This window comes from Dermacentor variabilis, chromosome 3 (genome assembly GCF_050947875.1).
Source record: "Dermacentor variabilis isolate Ectoservices chromosome 3, ASM5094787v1, whole genome shotgun sequence".
Lineage (NCBI taxonomy): Eukaryota > Metazoa > Arthropoda > Arachnida > Ixodida > Ixodidae > Dermacentor > Dermacentor variabilis.
This window is the reverse complement of record NC_134570.1, coordinates 78,936,024-78,956,132: the sequence shown is the minus strand read 5'-3', so window position 1 is coordinate 78,956,132 and position 20,109 is coordinate 78,936,024.

Genomic DNA, 20,109 nt, shown 5'->3' with positions numbered 1-20,109 from the left:
AAAAGGTCTAGGTGCATGCTTGGTACAAGGTGAGGGCACTGTTCCTCTTCAAGAATCTCCCACAACCTTAAAGATTTACGAATAACTAAACCGTTTAACGAAAATTTCAGTTATTGCGTTTGGATAGAATTCTTGGCAGCCTTAGGGGCAAATAGATAAATGCTATGTTATATCATAATATTCAAACAATATCATATAGTTCTCGATCCTTACTCCAATTCCCTATAACGTGGCGATACTACACCTATTTCTCCTTGAATGACTGGCGCCACCTCTTAGTGCAAGCGCCGCGTTTACTACACGTATGCATGAGCGTAAAGGAACTACTTCATGGCTTCTCTTCCTGGCCGCCGACAACAGAAGCCCTTCCACACCGAATGCAGTGACCTCCGGTAAGCTGCCGGATCGGATTATATGAAGCCACTGGTAACGTCTGCATTAGCCCCCCCCCCCCTCCCCTCCGTCTCCAAACACACATTCTTCGGCCGCACAATCAATGTCTGTGAGACGTTCACCGTCGTGGAGCGACCGCCATCTCCACTGCATCCATCTACGTGTAGGTGGGCTCCATGAAATTGAGGGGTCGATACTCCGCCTTGCAGTACTCCCCAGCCAGTACAAGGAGCGCAGAATCTTGCACATCAGGTATGTGTCTTCTATGTAACTTGCATCGTCTCCGCCTGCTCTCAACATGCAGCAGGCCTGAGATGAACCGGCGAGAAAAGTCATCCAATTCACTCACGTTAATTAGCGCTTTCTCGGTGGTGTACCACGTGATCAAGAGTATGACACCCTCGTCATGTTTTGTGCCGTGTTCGCCTCAGCTGGCAACTCGCTGTTGTTTATTTTTAGTGTGCTGTTTATAAGCGGCCCAAAGTTGTGACCAGCTCAAGAACAGGATTAGAGCCACTAGCTGCCGCAGCATAACAGAATCTGAACTAAAACCGAAGAGGATGTAATCTTTTTTTTATTTAACCAGCCTATGGAGCGTGTGGTGAATGCACGAGCCTGAATACGAGCCCGTGTGTACACCATGATGTACACCATGAGCGCGAAAGAACGCCGTAGACGACGTGCAAAAATGCAGTGCTCATTTTGTTCATAAAGCTCTATACATGAACCATACTCGTCTTGTGATGAGTGAAGGTAAATTACGTGCGGCCCTCATTATTTTTACACATTGTACAAGTACAAGCATTTCAATGCAAGCACTTCTATGCAGGCAAAGAAGCTGATCGGTTCGCACACTTGCTGCGCTTCATATCCGTGGCACTCTACTGGCTTCTACTGATTTCGGGATGTTCTTTCTTTTTCTTTGTTTCTTTTTACTCATACTGTATTACTTGATTCCGATGTCACCTTCACATCCACCTTGCGACTTAGCCGACGAATGCTGTCAGCCAGTGAATGTGAACGGGGCGGAGAATAGAGAGTGTGCTTTCTGGGTTCGGACTCTTTCTGGAGCTATGCGCATGTATGTCTCAGGTGTAAGTGGTGTCCTTGAAAAAAACCTCTTCCGAAAGAAAATCCTGCCTTGGCCACTAATCGAAGCACGCTCATGACGAATTGCAATGATAGAGTTAATGCATGATGTAGTCTAATTTTTCTATACCAGCAGATTCAGTATACTGTGTGGTGCCAGCTTCTCAGTCGGCTGCCCCGAATAATCTGCATTAGGCGAATCTGTGTGTGCGTGGCTGCGAATGCGTCCACGCGCGTTGCTCAGATGAAATAAGACGCAGCAATTTATCTTGGCTGTAGCATATTTATATTAGTGGGTCGTCATATTTTTCATCAGACGTAGGAGGCGGTGGGGGGTGGGGGGGAGTGCGAACGGACGAAAAGCTGGGGCCGCATGCAGCCGCGGGCACATCGCTTCATAGCTGTACAAAAAAAAAAGAACACAGCTTAAGGAAAGCAAAAATAACAGCCGAATGTGCGGGATTGCATCACTGACAAAATTCCTAGAACTAAACGGAAACGGTTTCGTCAACATATGTTGTGCGAGCTAAGCGCTCACGTGCATAAGACATACGCATATTGCAGTTTGCAGGTTCCGCGTAATGTTAGACCACCGTATTGAAGTGATCTAGGGTGTTCCTTTCAGAATAGTGGTACACTCTAGCCTCTACTTTTGACTCCTTTTCGCTCATACATTGCCAAGACTTCGTAAATCAGCGTCTCTCTAATATTTCGCGTGACACGCGCAAAGTAACGCTTTCGAGCAACTCAACTGTGCATGACGTCATTCCGTTTCGTTTCGCACAGTGAATGAATAGCCCCATAGTGAATGTGCTAGCTGTGTCTCTCAACGTTGTAGATGAGTCATCACCAAGCAAAGTGCAACTGGACAAACGACATGCGTGTTCTCAGACACATATCATTGGTGTTTCAAGCGGTGTCTCCGTATGACACGTTGCGTGCTCGAGGGACGCGATAACCTGAAGGAGCAGAGAAATGCACAGTACGTTACGCAGAACAACACTACGAACTCACATGCATGCGTGCCCATGCAGACATGCATGCCATGCATGCGTGCCATGCGTGCATACTGCGAAAGAGTGAGACGCTACGCTCGCAGGAATGAAGGTGCACGACGCGTAGCAAGCCAGTTGAAAGCGTCAGAAGCAGCTGCTGCATTGAAACTCCAGCGAAAAAGAATGTACTGGGTGCTTGTAGACATATGCAGAGCCCCAACACTCGCGCAGTCAATAATTTAAGGATTATTAAGTTCGAAGCTATGCCACTTCATCATAAAGTTCCTTACTAAAACAGCTGATGACGTTTTCTTTTTCTCTTTCGCGTTTCCCATGCTCACAGTATTGTGCCTGATATAAGGAATGCTCAACACTTCACTTTCCAGCAGGCTGGGTCACGTGTTACGAGTCAATAAAAGAGTTTTGCGTGCTGTAAAATACCGCAGCTCTTAAGAAAACTGCTATATTCAATGTGAGAACCTTATTTTCGGGATTGCCTAATTGTTTTGCGGCGCATCTCAACACTTCCTTCGAGATCTTTGTGACCGAGCACGTCTTTCTATGTTCGGGATTTTGGGCATGCGAATAAAAACGAATATTCTCCCTAACCCCACCCAGACACAATAAAAGCTTTATATATATCTCTCACCACGCGACATTTTAGTGGCTTCCAAGTCACTGCGGAGTCATAGGGAACGAACACGCCGATAGCGCTGCTCGGTCGGCTCTTCAAGGGGACGAAGAGGAGCCGATACCATTATCAAGGACAGATGCCGCTAGAAAACTTCGAATGCTCAGCCGTGACATCCCGTTCTCCTTGTGGAACAAAAAAAGTTTTCAAAACAACCGACTCCACAATCTTGACTCCTCTCTACGCCTTTGCATTCCAGCTGGACTCTGCCGTCGCGAAGCTACCCTGCTTTGTCGAATATGGGTAGGGTTGGCTTTCAGCAAGTCTTTTGCTTACCGAATTGGATGGGCCGACGACGCCTCGTGTGAGGACTGTGGTAACGAGGAGACTGTTCAACACCTTCTTTGTGACTGTCCTCGCTATAATTTACACAGACAATCACTCGCAATCGCGAAAGCGCACTTTGACCGAAGACCTCTCACAGAGGAACTTATTTTAAAATGCCGCCATCACAAGCCACCGCAGCAGAGGGCGACGAGGGCACTGTTGCGGTTTTTGAGGGCGACAGAATTGGACTAGCGGCTGTAGCCTGAAAAGATGTTGATAGTGCTGCAAGTGTTACTGTGCTGTGCGGTGACAGTATGCGGTGACAGTGACCGATTGTGATTGTGTGTCTATGCTCCTTTCTTTCCTTATCTCTACTTTGTTACCACTTTACCTCCCCCTCCCCTCTCTCCCTAGCGTAGGGTAGCAAACCGGATCTTTTTCTCTGGTTAACCTCCCTGCCTTTCCTCTATCTCTCTCTTTTATATATATATATCTCAAACAAATGCGTAGTTTCTAACCACAAAAGCAGGCATCAGCGTTAAATTATTTTCTCTGCAACCAAGTCGAGACTGTCCCTGAAAGTTCAACATAAGTATTTGATCTAGGTTTCAGGAGATTCAAGCCGATATGAGAACATGTGACATTTGTCGCTTCAAAGTGAGCCTAATGACAGTTTAGTTACTGTCTCAATCGCAAGTACTTTTTTATCCGACATTACTTTACCCTGGTTTACCGTGGTTACCATCATGCCGCTCTGACTTCTCTCGGTGCTGGCAAGGTCCAGGGCCGGCCGGCTAGCGGAGTTATGAGGTTATTGTGATGTCGTTACAGCTTGATAAACAAATAAGGGAGAAAAACGAGTCGGAAAACGTAATAATGAGAGCGTGAAGCTGGAAGTATCATTGAACTTTAACATCCGAACTTTGCGACATCGTGAAGAGCTCGCAGAATTTCGCTGCGGGCCCGTCCATATACAAGAAACTCAGACACAGACTTGCTAGCATTCAGTGGTGCGCGCTTGTCGTGCTCCCCAAATCCTTGACCTACTTCGCTCAATGTCGAGCGCCGCCGAATTCGGGACAAAGAAAGGTAAACAAGGGCAGCCTAATGCAGGAGGCGAAACAGCAACAAAAAAGCTGAACGGTCGAGTGAGCGTGCGTGCTTATATCGAAAATTGAGAACAAACGCGATAGAGTGCAAATGGAAAGGGTCATAAATTATTTGATAGATGCAAATTGGCGACAGCTTCCGGTTATTTGGTCTGTATGGTGATAACAGCACGGCTAATGAAAGCAATGAACACAAAAATCACAGCCACCAACACTAGAGGGCAGATGAAGCAGCCGTCTGGAATCGAGCGTAGGTTGCACTTGATATCATCATCATCATCATGCTGGTTACGCCCACTACAGGGAAAATGCATCTCCCATACTTCTCCAACTACCCCGGTCATGTACTAATTGTGGCCATGTTGCCCCTGCAAACTTCTTGATCTGATCCGCCGTCCTAACTTTCTGCCGTCCCCCTGCTACGCTTCCCTTACCTTGGAATCCATTCTGTAACCCTTAATGACCATCGGTTATCTTCCCTCCTCATTACATGTCCTGCCCATGCCCCCCCCCCCCATTTCTTTTTCTTGATTTCAACTAAGATGTCATTGACTCGCGTTTGTTTCCTCACCCAATCTGCTCTGTCCTTATCCCTTAACGTTACACCGATCATTCTTCTTTCCATAGCTCATTGCGTCGTCCTCAAACTATAGAAAGAAGAATGATTTCAACTAAGATGTCATTAACTCGCGTTTGTTCCCTCACCCAATATGCTCTTTTCTTATCCCTTAACGTTACACCCATCATTCTTCTTTCCATAACTCGTTGTGTCGCCGTCAATTTGAGTAGAACCCTTTTCGTAAGCCTCCAGGTTTCTGCCACGTGCATGAGTGCTGGTAAGACACAGCTGTTATGCACTTTCCTCTTGCGGGATAATGGAAACCTGCTGCACTTGATATAACCAAGGTAAAAAGCAGTTCAAATATCTCCACTAGGGCTGCACTCACAGCCACTGTATGTTGCTTTGGGACGTTAAACCTCATCAGTCAGTCAATCGGTAGGTCGGTCGGTGGGTCGGTGGGTCCGTTGGTCGGTCAGTAGGTCGGTCGGTCGATCGGTCGGTCAGTCGGTCTGTCGGTCGGTTAGTCGGTCAGTCGGTCGGTTGGTCAGTGGGTCAGTCGGTCGGTCGGTGGTCGGTCGGTCGGTCGGTGAGTCGGTGAGTCGGTCGGTTGGTCGGTTGGTCGGTTGGTCGGTGGGTCGGTCGGTTGATCGGTGGGTCGGTCGGTCGGTCGGACGCTCAATTAATAAATTTATAGCATAAGACTTACGTGAAAATTGTGCGCCGCGTTTTTTCACGTGGCGGTGTGGGGAAATTGGCTTTCTTTGACATAAGGGAATGCGATTTCGTCAGCGTTTGCATATCAGTGTAGGCAAACTAAGATGCGGTTTGCTGAAGGACAGCTTTGTGCTGGAAAGTTGTGGGCGCTTTCCGGAAAGCAAAATGTCATATTATAGCTACTGTCCGCTGCAGAGTATTTTATTTTTCAATATACGGGCATTCATTCCAAAACAGAAGTATTTAATTTTTTCCCTGGATATTATCAGCAGCACCGCCACTACCACCGTCAATACCAACCCTGTTTGATCCAGTGCGAATGAAAGCTTACTCACGGATTCTCCCTTAAGCTATGTCAACCGACACCTGCCTATCACCCAAATCTGAGGACACATAAGCAGTACTTATGAGTTGTGAATGCGAAGGCACTAATGTTCAATTGAACGCCGCTGAGCAGTCGTTCGAGACGCTTGGCCAACGCATCCTGGATAGCATAAAACCGGTGCACATCGACCCGTGATGTCACGCTATCTTACCCGACTGCCATGGAATATAATGGTGATGCACCCGAGAAAGCCGCGGGAATTTTCATGTCACCGCTTTTATCACGCCAGGCTTGATAATGGAAATTTCGGTCCAAGTAGCGTGACACCATAAAAACAGAATGCACAGGCCAGCCATCTAGCAGGCAATGCTTTAGCCCAGGGGGTAAGACCCCAAGCCTTCTGAGCTTCGGTTCGTTGCTTCGAAACTTACTGCCGCCAATCTTTTTTTTTTTCATTTTGAATTTATTGTTTTTTATACATTACTTCCGCTATGGCGGTTACCAAGGCGAATTTATAACGCAGGCGAGAGCTTGCGCGGTGAACGAACGCGCGGTATACGCAGACTTGCAAGAGCGAGGGAGGTGGCCTCGTAGCAATTCCCTCTCCCCTCACACAACAACTGGCGCAGCAGCCCGGCAGCAGCTGCTGCCTTTAGCTCTCTCTGCTCCGTCAAGTCGTGCACGTGACGTAGTGTCACAGCCAATAGGAATTTAGGCACCGTTTCCCTGCTACAGACGCCGGCTTTTTCGCTCAGCGGGTCATTTGATGCTTTCGCATCAATAAGTTTCTTATATTCTTCACTTATGACATTCTTGCGCCTCTCTTTATGCTATCTCTTGCGTTTTTTGATATCCGTTATGTTAACTGATTGAGCACGTATTGTTCAGTAGATCAGTTAACTAAGTTATGGACACGGCAGTATAGAACCGAAGTCTCTAACATAATCTTGCGTCACAGTTCATTGCGTCACGGTTGATTTCACCGATTGCTTTCGGATTCACGAAACAGAAGGCAGTCAGTCTTCAGTCAGTCAGTCATGTTAGAGATGCCGAAAACATCGGCGATAGTGGTGGTAGTGGCTTCGCTCGGCTTAGCAGAGAGGACGCATTAATTTATACCTTTTGGCGGAAGCCGCGTATCCAGCCCACGCGCCCGTACAGCTTCCAATTCGGTTAACACCTTAATAGAGGAAGCTTCCCTAAATAACGAACGCAGCTTCGGGATGCGTTCATCGATCGGAACGATGCCACGACCGCGGCGGCATTGCGGGATGACGGCATTGATTATACGAGGCACACTCACTCTCCACACCAATAAAGCGATGCACGCGACGCCAGCTGCTGCAGCTTGCAACCTCTCTCTCTCTCTCTCTCTCTCTCTCTCTCTGGCGGTTGGCGCAAGAAGAGGAAATTGCAGAGGAGGTCGCGCGCAAAAGAATGAAATAGAAAATGGAAAATTAGATGATGATATTGGTTCCACTTGGCGGTGTGTCCCTGGGCGTATAATTAGTAAGGGAGAAAAAAAAGAACTCTGGCTCGAGTAATTTTGTATCATCTGCTGAACCTCTCTGATTGGTTTTCCTTGCGCTTCCTGCGTCGAAATATAAAACTCATCTCTTCCTGTTGCCGCTTGCCAGTCGACGATGCTGAGGAGCTCCTTTTCGAGAATGTTCGCGCGGGCTCCAGCAGTACAAACAGAGATGAAAGTGGAAGGCAATCAAGTGCGAATGAGGTGACGCTAAAGGTCTGCACGTCTCCGCGTGCAGCGTTATCTATGCCCGCCGGTCTTATCAAAATGGTTGTTCCATTCGGGCTTCCCTGAGTTCTGCACAGACAGAAATGCTGTCGCTAACTCGCTATTCAAACGCAAGTGTAACTGTGGAGCAAGGGTTTGGCGGCTTGATGCATCCGTGAAGATAAATCATTATTAAATAAATTTCAATGCACAAATGTTTGCGACTTCACGGTTTAATTTTGTTAAACGATGCTTCTCGAGGTATCTGAAAATTAGGACGGGGAGCTTATTCTGCCTTGGTTAGGTAGTGGCTATTTCTATGCAAGTGATGGTCTGTGTAGTACAGCTGGGATTACTTTCTGTAAAGCAGTGATTTGGGCTTGTTGGTACGACATCGTGAGGATTATAGCACGACGTCGTGAGGATATAGAGCATACAGAGACTGCTCCATTGTGAGTAGAGCCCGAGATAGGATAACTCGCGAAATTATAGAAGCAGAAATGATTGATAGGCTTGGGGGCAACTGTATGTCAAAACCATCGATTGCGCTTTCCCGCAAAGAGTTATCGTACCTGCGCAATGGTGTGTAAGGAATTTTTGCACACAGCGCATGTATGATGTACGCGAAAAAAGTGTATATATGTATGGGTCCCTTGCTCTAAATAAAGATTGTTGCAAGTTTACGCCTGTGTGTATCACGTCTCCCTTTCGTCCTTGTCTTTTTCACGCGCTATAATCCTCACGATTACTTTCTGTTTGTTAGGATATCAATGCATCCCAAAAAGAACTGTCACATTAAAATGTAGACACAATACCTTCTAGAAAGAAGTGTGTGACAGAAACTTTGGTAATATGTCATCAAAGGATGCACTGCTATTATAGTGGGACGCGAATCAAGCCACTGACTTTTACTCGATAGTTTTGAACAATATATTCTCTGCATAATTGCGCCAAGCTGTTACTTGAGCCTTGTGGTGTGATTTCTATTCGCCAGTTCTTGTTGGTTTACTGTATATCCAAACGATCGCAAAAAAATTTACATGAGAAATACTACTGAAAACAAGCATCTTTACAAGGAGCCATGGATTAACTGTTAAACTGCAGCGCGCACTAATGACGAAAGACACCGGAAAGTTAACAAACAAGCCCTGTGTCCTTTGTCTCTTAGGCACCACTGCGGTTTTTAACAAATAAATCGCCACTCGCCCTGTTTTCATAGCTGAAGCCACAAATTTAATTTCTATTTTTGGAAACTCTCTGTGTCGACGTAAGCAACTGACGTTTTCTCGAGAGCCATTGTGTTACGGTATTCCCTGATACGATCGCCGAGGTCCAGGTATGTTGGACTCTATCTGGACGTTGAGCTTGTAATTTAATGCTAGGTCCCCTATATGCGTTGAAGGGGCAAGTGAAGTCTCTATATCAGAATATTACAATTTTTGCAAAATATACCGCACCTCCACCAGATATGTTACGCAGGAAGACGCAGACGAAAAGCTATATACAAGTATATTTACAAGGAAATACTTGGATAAGAGGCAACAGCCCACGCTAGCCTCTAATCGTCGTCGTCGTCTTCACACTGCTCGCCTCTTCGTCATCGCAAACACTGTTCCGAAGCAATATTACTACTGCACGGGAAGCGAACAGCCGCGTTATCACTGGCGGCAGTCGGCTCTTCCTACAGCGCGGCTGTTGGTGCCGTTGGAAATGAGATGCTGTCTTTATTGAAAAAAACATAGAGCTGTTTCCCAAGAGAATGGCCTCGCGTGTTACTTTAGGTGTTGGGTGAAAGAGCTGGTGTACACAGTGATCAGACAAACATGCAAATGGCACAAGCAGCTATAGAAATGCAAGGACTCATTTTTTTATCATGAAGTTTGGGGAGGCCCATTACAGTTGTTGCCGTGATATGCAAGCCAAAGCGTGCTTTACCGGAAGGCAGTAATGCTGTAAACTCTGGCAACTCGGAGCTCTACATTCGGGCAATGCGCGAGTTTAGCCATCCGCTTGTGGAGCGTTGTGTCGTAACAAAATACGCACAAAAAAGAACAAAGTCGCTATGACGCATCGCTCTGACGAAGGCGGTTGCCTCTTTTATTGCATCTGGAGGCTCGTCTTATGACAGCGCAAGGTGACCGCTAACGGGAAGAGGGCAGACGCGGCTACACCCCACTTTCTGACACCAACGCTCGCATCTAAGCTACTACAGCACCACTTGTCATTGTCTTGCGGGGGAAATGGCGTGGCGGTGTGTCTTCGGACTGCAAGTTGCTAGCAATAATTTTTGCAGAGCTTGGTTTTGGGAATATTATTTGAGATTTATGCACAGTTGAATGCATAACTTGCCGAAGAAGACAAGAAAGTGTTTAGTTCTACTGCCATCGTCATAATTGCTTTATTTCGCTTAAGCCCCCCCCCCCCTCTGCTATAGAAGAGCTTCCCACTGCAAACAATGAACGCATGGCTGGACCATTCATGTAACAACTTGTATTTCAAAAAGAATTTTGCCATATTGATCACGCATGTCTGCTCAAATTGTGCGAATTACCGTTGAATCACTGTAAACCTAGACACCCCTCAGATACTCTGGCTCTGTATAGCTCTTGTTCCCACATCCCATGCGTTCTTTCTGCATTAGACGCAAGTGCACTTCAAACGGTCTACAAAATAGGGAATCTAGATTCATAACATGTAATTTGTCTACAATAGAAAATGTGGAACCCGCACGGCCTTCTTTCATCAAGCATGCGCCCTATAAAGCAGACAATCTTCTAAGTCCCATAGCTATATCAGTGGTCTCATTCATAGAAACTAAGAAACCTAAAAATAAAATGCCTTATTTATGGTCGGTGTCAGCAAAAATGTCAAGGCTTGATACCATTTTGCCAACATTGGAAAGAAGAGGTGACAGAAAGAAAATGCAAGAGGTTAACCGGGCGGCATGTGTGGTCTGCTATCCTTCGCTGGGAAAGAGGAAGAAAGGGGAAGGGGCCGGTAAGAAAGAAATTCCCGACAGAACTCATCTCACGATGACTGTCGACGGTAATACGATTAGCATTCAAGAACTGTAGCGACACAGCGCATTTGTGATGTTACGTTTCTTTACCATCTGTAGTGGTAATCTTGATAGATTTCTTGCTTCAGGTACTGCGACGTGCTCTCGTATGGTCACCATTTCATATGGCACTCGCTTGCTAAGGTCGCCCATGAACACAGCAGTATGGCGACGACTGTATGACGCCGACACAGAGACGGCGATGGAATCATGAAGAAGAAATGAAATCGACGGAACGAGAAAGGCAGTGCGGCGACGACAGCATGACAAATTGAGATCACGATTCTGGAATGATGATAATGGTATAACGGACGACAACGTTGACAATGATGACATGAGGACAATGGTATGACGACGAGTGTACGGAGATGACAGCGCGAAGACGACGGTAGATGACAACCGGATGATGAAGATCGAATGACGACGACGGCGCAATCACGACGGTATGACGACGACAGACGACAGTGCATGCAGGATAATGATAGAATCACGAAGAAGGAATGACATTGACGGACTAACGAAGGTAGTATGACGACGACGGCATGGCGACAATTAATGATTGTACTGGAGTGATCACGTGGGTAAACGACAGCGTGAGGACGACGGCTTGAAGAAAATCGTATGGCGATGACTCTGTGACGACGATTGCGTAACGACGACGACATAATGAGAGTCGGATGTCGAAGGTAGAACTACGACAATGGAATAACCGCGGTGGCATCACGGCCATGGTATGACAACGACTGTATGTCTTAGAACGACAGAAAGCTGAACTAGTTGGCAAGGATTCATAATGCAAAAAAGGGTTACGGCTTGCAGACACGGACACAAGACTTCGCGTTCGTGTTGCCCACTGCTCTTGTATCCGTGTCTGGGCGCCTTACCCCTTTTTTTGCATTGTGACTGTATGACAGAACGCAATGACGGCGGTGGCAGGGCAACGGCCTGAGTGCAACGGAATGACGGCGAGGTTATGAGGACAATGGCAGGAAGACGCCTGTATCACGAAACCTGCACGACGACGATGGCGTGACGACGACGGCATGACGAGAATTGGATAAAGAAGCTGGAGTAACGGCGTTGGTAGGACCACGACGACATGACCGTATGACAATGTATGCTTGATATCGACAGTTGGACAACGACACAATGACGAAGATTACATGACAATGGTGGCATAGCCGTGATTGAATTACATAACGATTACGATAGATTGACGAAGACGGATTGACATCGATGGAACGATGAAGGCGATTACTGAATGAGTGACGTTGCTGAAGTGGTGACAATAATAAAGTAACAACTTGACGACGTCGGCAGGGCAACGATGATATGACGACGACTGTGTGATGACAATGGCGTGACGACAACGGCATGATGAGACTCGAATGACAAAGTTAAAATAACGATCACGGTACGGCCGCGACGGCATCACGAGGAGGTTATGACAACGAATGCACGACGACCACTGTACGACGGAGATGGCGTGACGACAACGGCATGACAATGGTCTGGTGACAAAGCTGGAGTGAAAATGATGCGAAGACCATGACGGTATCATTCCTAGGTGGACATACCTAGTGGTTGAAGGCATTAAAGGACTTGGGCCAATGGGTCGGCGTAGAAAGCGGGATGACTAGCGCATGACGAGAGTCCGATAACGAAGCTGGAGTGACGACGATGGATAAATCCCGACGAGATAACGACCACGAGGAGATATGTAGTCGTCCAAGCTAGTGGACAACTTCGGTAACTACGTCGCTGTAAGAAGATAGATAGATAGATAGATAGATAGATAGATAGATAGATAGATAGATAGATAGATAGATAGATAGATAGATAGATAGATAGATAGATAGATAGATAGATTCAAGATGGCTGAATTAAGCAACGAATTATAATCCCATTGAAAAGAAAGGAAAGCAAGCGCTATTGTTTGATGCGCCAGTGTTGATGAACCCGTGAGTCCACATATGGTCGTGGAGTCCTGTCGACGTGAGAAGTTGCACCAACCCCCTGGCCAAATATGAAAATATTGCTGGTACAGGTTTGATACTATACCATTTGTGTCCTGACCAATTTGCCCTTTTGTGTTCCTCGAAGTTTTGCCTGCTATGGTTCTGAGAAGAATAAGAGGGGAAAGAAGAAGCAAACGTTGATTTTTGGGGATGTTTAATTTTCTCCAGCTACCACCTGCCGCTCGACTCTTGGCCTATCCCAATTAGTGGCTTCGAGTCATAAAATAGAACCATCAGCACCATCACTGTCCGCCTCGACAAGTGCTGAGGGCGCTGGCATGATATACATACTGGCTAAGATTTCATATTAACAAGTGAGATACTCACTGGTTGGAGACATTAAGACGTAGGTAAAGAACAAGCTTAATTAGATTCTTCAGCTAATCGCAGCCGCTTTCGCAATAGATGCCTGACAATCAAGCAACCGCAAATAAAGAATAAGAAGCAAGAAGCTCTGGTGTCGCCCCGCAAAAATTTGCTAACCAAAAGGCCTGCAAACATGCACAAGGTTTCACACGAAGCTTTATCTCAATATCTTTCGGCAGTCGCAAGCATACCTATGTATTGCTATGTTTACAGCAGCCGCCTTCAGAATGTTAACAATAACAATGGGGGTCAGCAGGTCTCATCCTTTGATGCCCCTCATTTCGTAGCATTATGTACTTGTTATCTCCAGCATATCTAGCACTCCAGCAATATCGGTCTACAGGCCGTCGACACACGTGTGTTATTACGTTGAGGCAGCGACCTCCTCACGGAAAACTTCGTACAGGCAAAATAACCTGCGTCAGAGATTTCGCAGCGTTAAAAAGGGTTCATTGAGCCCTCTTTATTGGCGTGTTAAAATGCTCCCCTTTCGTGGGATGGAACTTTTTCACTGCGGACTACTTATCCTGTCTTCACGAGTTTGCGATGAAATTTATTAACTAAAAATAAAGGTTGCTGCTCTGATGGCTTCTAGAAGTCCCGTTGATTCCACAGACTACCTACGCAACAAGACAAATTGCGAGCTTTGTGACACTGTTGAAGCATTGAGCGGGTGGCCCAGCTGTCTTCCGAACCGTTCTCACCCTTCCAAACAGTAAAAAAATTTAAATGCATTTTTACAAATAAATTCATTAAACATTAGAGAGTAAGAAGAAGACATCACAGACGCTGAAGGTAACAAGGCGTACTTCTGGTTTGCAACTCGGTGCCGAGAAAAGGAGATAAGGGGGTGAATGATAAAAATGCCGTAGTTTTGCCCGAAAGGCGAAGCATAGATTGCGATAGCAAATTACTGGACAGTTATACGAAGTACGAATAGTAGTTTTATCAGTCGTCTAAGCTTGTAAGTATAGGTATACCAACTAAATTAACAAGCATGGTGTCACGCGCGCACAAGCGAACATGAACACATCTCACTCGATGACCACGGGAACTCGCTGTCAAAACGCTGGAATGAGGAAGTGCGGCAGCAGCAGCGAGCGAATTGACTTTCGAGCTGCGTCTCGCAAGTGTGCCAATCAGCCGCGAATACACAGCGCGCGGCGGACTCTGTCGCCTTCGCACATGGCTTTCGAGGCACAGCGGCCCGAGCGCGAGGATTTTGAGCGCGAGGGAAGGCGGCTCGCTTCGTCCCCGCTTTCCCCCCTTGTGTGCGGGAGATTGAACAGCGATCGCCGGCTCATCCACGCTCGCTTTCACTCACACATACAACAAGCGGCGCGAAGCGACGATTTTATCGCCCTTGGAGTGTCCATGCAATTGTAATAAAATACAAAATATGACCAAGTATAACTAAACACCTTTGCAAGTCAGAAGGGTCGAATAAGAATTACCGTTTTCTTTATTAAGTTGGGACATTTGAAACTACTTTCTCATTTTGTGTTTGGCTGCTAAGAATAAGCACACACCCTCACATATTATTTAGTGTGCCCACTTGGTCATTAAAGAAATTGTGCGACTTGTAGCCGGTGAGATTTTAAGGCGTATTTAACTGCAACGAATTTCCAGAATGACACCACTTTAGAAGTAGGCGGTATAAAACTCGCCGTAAATTATACACTGTCATTCCACTTACTTTTTTTAACAAGGCGCTTTTTTTATGCATTGAAGCACAGAAGTAATTGGAACGCCCATGTAGTTCGTCCCATACCTTGGGAAATATAAACTCGTAACAGGTGTCATCCTGGAGATTGAAGGGACTACGTCTTGCAAACTCACTGGCTGCAATCAACAAATTACATGTGCCCTAGAGTAATTAATTAAAATTTTAATTAGCGAATTTCTCTTGAATAGTCCAACATGAGCTTCAATGTGTAGTGCTAGTAAAGTCCGCCTCATCTAATAATGCAGGTCAAGGAGAAAAAGATGTTATTTTCCACAGGCGATTTTTAAAATTCCGGAAGACTTAAAAATTATCAACCCGGGTATTGTGTGCTATGATTTCATTCGCAGGCGTAAGTGCTACAGTCGTACCCGGTATACAGTCATTGTAAGTCATTCTTGAGAAAAGGAATGTATATACATTCGTATCGCAGTATCCTTCAAATCACTTTCTTTGAGAGAAACAAGTGATAAGGGAAAGGCAAGGATGTTAACCAGGCTGAACCTGTTTGACTACCCTGAAATGAGAAAGGGGAAAATTTGAATTTTACACAATTTCAAGTGCTAATTAAGCTCAGCATTTTAGTTTTCATTCGCTTACTTTGGTTTCAGACTATGATGAGCTTTCTTGGAATTAATGTTTTACGTCACAGTACATACGAAAAATCTGAAGAGCACAATCAACCTGTATATATGGCTTTCATAGACAGTGAAAATGCATTTGATTCATTAGAGATACCAGCAGTGATAGAGGCATCAGGTAATCAAGGATGTACAGGAGGCGTGCGAGAATATCTTGCGAAACATTTACAAGACTCCACAGTTGCCTTGGTGTTCCAGAAGATAAGTATAAAAATACTTATAAATAAAGGAGTTAGACAAGCAGACACAATATCTCCAATGCTATTCGCTGCATGCTTGGAGGAAGTATTCAACTGTTACACTGGGAAGGCTTAGAAGGGAGGATCAATGGTGAATATCTCAGCAACCTCCCGTTTGCAGATGACATTGTCCTCTGACTGAGGACAATGTTCTGAGGAAATGACTGGGGACCTTAACAGAGAAAGTGTAAGAGTGGGGTCGAAGATTTATATGCGGAAGGCAACGACAATCTTCAATAGCCTGGCAAGGGAACAAAAGTTCAGGGTCGCCAATCAGCCTTTAGACTCCATAAGGAGCACTGTTGTCTAGGTCAATTACTCGCAAGGGACCCTGATCACGAGAAGAAAATTTACACAAGAATAGAAATGGTTTCTAAGGCATATGGTAGGCATTGTCAGGTCCTGACTGGAAGCTTACCACTATAATTGAAAATAAAGACGTGCAATCTCTGCATTCTACTGGTGCTAACATATGGGGCAGAAACTTGGAGGTTGACAAAGAAGCTCGAGAAGAAGTTAGGAACCGTGGGAAGAGCGATGGAACGAAAAATGTTAGGCGTAATGCTGAAAGACAGGAAGAGAGCGGTGTCAAAGAGCAAACGGGGATAGCCGATATTCTAATTGACACGCAGATGAAGAAATGCATGGGGCAGCCAGGTAATGCGTAGGATTAATAACCGGTGTATGTGTAGAGTTACAGAATGGGTGCCTAGAGAAGGGTAGCGTAGTCGAGAGAGAGAGAGAGAGAGAGAAAGAGAGAGAGGGATATCAGGAAGGCAGGGATGTTAACTAGTCAAGAGTCTGGTTCGCTACCGTACACTGAGAGAAGGAACAAGGGGAAGAGAGAAAAGGGAGAGAGAGGGTATAGAGACTTTCACAGACAGCCATTGAGTCAAAGCTGCTCGTGCAAACCAGACGTTCTCAGATAGCACAAAAGTGCCTTCACTGCCTTCTGAGCCGATGATCGGTGGGGACGGTGCTCTAGTACTTTCTGTTCACTCGGACGACGATATTCTAGTTTCCTCAATGTGTTAGAGAGAGATCGTATTTGTGCTTGAAATTGAGGACAGCAGCACAGTAAGTGGTCACTGTTCTCCTCCCACCCGCAAACATCACGTGCAGGACTATCCGCCATTTCAATTAGTGCTCAGTAAGCTTTCGTGAAGGCAATTCCCAGCTACAACCAACACAGAAGAGACGCTTCGCGTCGGTGCAGTCCCGTCGGAGGTCTGATTTGCAGTGAAGGATCTATAGTCTGTGCAGTCTGGTGCGCCTTGTATGTGCGTTATTCTACTCTGCTAAGGAGAGCGTGTGTGCTAAATGCGAAGTTGTCTTGCAGCGTCGGTCCTTGAGAGATGAATGGGGACGCTGTGGGCTTCTTTGTTTGACGCCCGAGCTGCCTTATCTGCGTCATTATTTTCATTGATACCTCAATGACATGGTATCCATTGAAATGAGATATCATGGCCTTTTTCTCAAAAGTGGTGGACAACTTCCACGATTTCACACGTGAGGTGATCGTGAGTTCCATGTCGGAGAAACGACTGCACACATTGCAAGGCCGGCCTTGAATTGCAGAAGACTGCCAATTTTGAGAACTTTCTGCATTTATCACATGAAGCGCGTCGCGGAGAGCCGCGAGTTCTGCAACTGTAGACGTAGTGATATGGGAAGTCTTGAACCGCCGGATTATTCCCATTGTTGTTATAACTACAGCGCCACCGGAACTGGTTGATGTAGTTGAGCCACCAGCATAGACGTGTGTGCAGTCGCTGTATTTCTCGTACAAGAGGAGTAAAGTAAGTTGCTTGAGTGCTGATGTTGGCAAGTCCGACTTTTTCTGAAGCTTTGGGATTGTACGGCTTTCTTGAGCATGCCTCACACGCTATGGAGGAATCGAAGGTCTTGCCGGAGGTGCATAAACTGACCTGAGAGAGGCACGGTGCGCGAAGACAGTTGCACTGAATATCGTGCGGGTCGTTTCTACTGGGAGACTTGCGAGGTGGTGGGTAGGGGTCTTGGCGAAGCGTCTTATGTGCACACGCATTGGTTCGATGGTAATATGTGTTCTAATAGTGTAAGCATGAGCGACTGCAATAACTTCAGTCGTTGGCGCACTCTACGGTAGACCGAGGCATATTTTGAAGGCTTGGGCTTGGCTGCTTTGGATTGTATTCAGGTTAGTTCTGCAGTTGTTGGAGATGACTGGTAGGCTGCACCGCAGGAATCCAATAAAGAGGACCCTGTACAGTTGCAGCATAGATTGTATTGACACTCCCCAGGTGTTTCCTGCTAGAAACTTAAACATATGGTAAATTGCTGTCAGTTGTTTTCTCACATAATCCACGTCAGGGGTCCAAGAGAAATTTCTGTCAATGACCGACCCTCGAAATCTCTGACTTGTGCTGTAAGAGATCAGCTGTCCGTTGACAGATATCACGTATGGAGACATTGGTGTTCTGGTAAATGCTACCACTGCATACTTTTCATATTATAATTAAATCCTCGTTCTCGAAGGTACGTGATGTCAAAGTGGCTGCTATCTGAAGCCGCGCGCGAAGCTACAGTAGCGTTCTACCCGCCGTCCAAATACAAATGTCGTCGGCATAGATGGAGGGCCTAATGGTGCATGGAAGGGCGTCAGTGAGTCCAATGAGCATTAGACCGAAGAGCGTTGGACTCAGTACTCCGCCATGAGGCACCCCACAATTACTGTAATGCTGGGAGGTTGGGGCATCTTCGGTAAGCATAAAAAGTATCTCTTATGCAGATATCTACAAATACAGAAATAGATGTCGCCGCGAAGTCCTACTGCCTCTAACGCATTGAAAACTGCTTTGTGCGTTACGTTATCGTATGCTCCTTTAACATCCAGAAACGGGGTAGCATATAATCTTTTGCAGGACTTCTGGTGCTCGACATACGTCACCAAGTCGATAACGTTGTCTATAGAAGAACGGCCACGCCTGAAACCGGCCATTGCACCTGGATATACTTGGTAATGTTCGAGGTACCATTCTAGCCGTGCTAGAACCATCCTGTCCATTAGTCTTCCGATGCAACTGGCAAGCGCAATTGGCCGGCATAATGCAATGTCTACAGATGATTTGCTAGGCTTGAGCAGTGGAATTATGCGACTGGTCTTCCATTGCTGGGGAACCGCACCTCTATGCCAAGAGCTGTTGAACAAGAGCAAGAGCAATTTTCGAACTTCTTCACCAAGGTGACATAGGGCACGGTGGGTTACACCGCGGGGTCCTGGTGAAGACGAATGCTTGCACAAGGCAAGTGCAGCTTCGAGTTCGTCTATGGAGAAAGGACTGTCCATGCGGGGGTCGAGGGAAATTGGTGAGTGGTGGCGCGTCAGTGTTCCAGCGGAACTAGTTTCACCAGCAATCCTCCTGCAGAAATCTTCAGCGACGTCAATCTAACTGCATTGTTGGTGAAGGGCCAAAGACTTGAAAGGATGACTGTGCTGAGGGGTTCCACGGAGACCACGAATATTTCTCCATATGTGAGACAAAGGTTTTCGTGGATCCAAAGACTCGCAGAATGACATCCATCTTTGCGATGCAGGTTTGTCCATCCGATTCCGAATTTTCTTTTGAGCTCTTCTGGCCAACCTCAAGTGATGCACAGACTTTGTACGCCTGTATCTTCGCTCCGCACAGCGACGAATTGCACGAAGCTTCTCCAGCTCAATGTCATATTCCGTACGTGTAGATGTTCTCTGAAATGGATGCTTGGAAGCCTCCAGGGCACCCTTTATGATGTCTTCTAGGCTAGAGGACAAGTCATCACGACAGTCATCTTCGACAATTGATTTGAACATTACCCAGCGATACATTGAGTGACGCCGGCTAACGTGGAGCCTGTCAGCCTTTCAATCCTAAGATAACTGGGTAGGTAGTCACTTCCCCACATTTCAATAACCGAAAACCATCTGACCTTTCTAGTGAAGGAGCTTGAAACAAAGGTAAGCTCCAGGCAGCTACATTAGAAAGTTCCACGAAGAAAGGTGGGGCTTCCGTCATTTAACAAGCACAGTTCTTGTTCGGAGGCAAATGACACTAATCTTCTGCCCCTGGAGTCTATTTTAGAACTTCCCCAGAAATAGTTGTGGGCATTAAAATCTCTAGTCATCACCAAAGGCTGCGGAGTCGCGGTCATGATTCGACGTTACC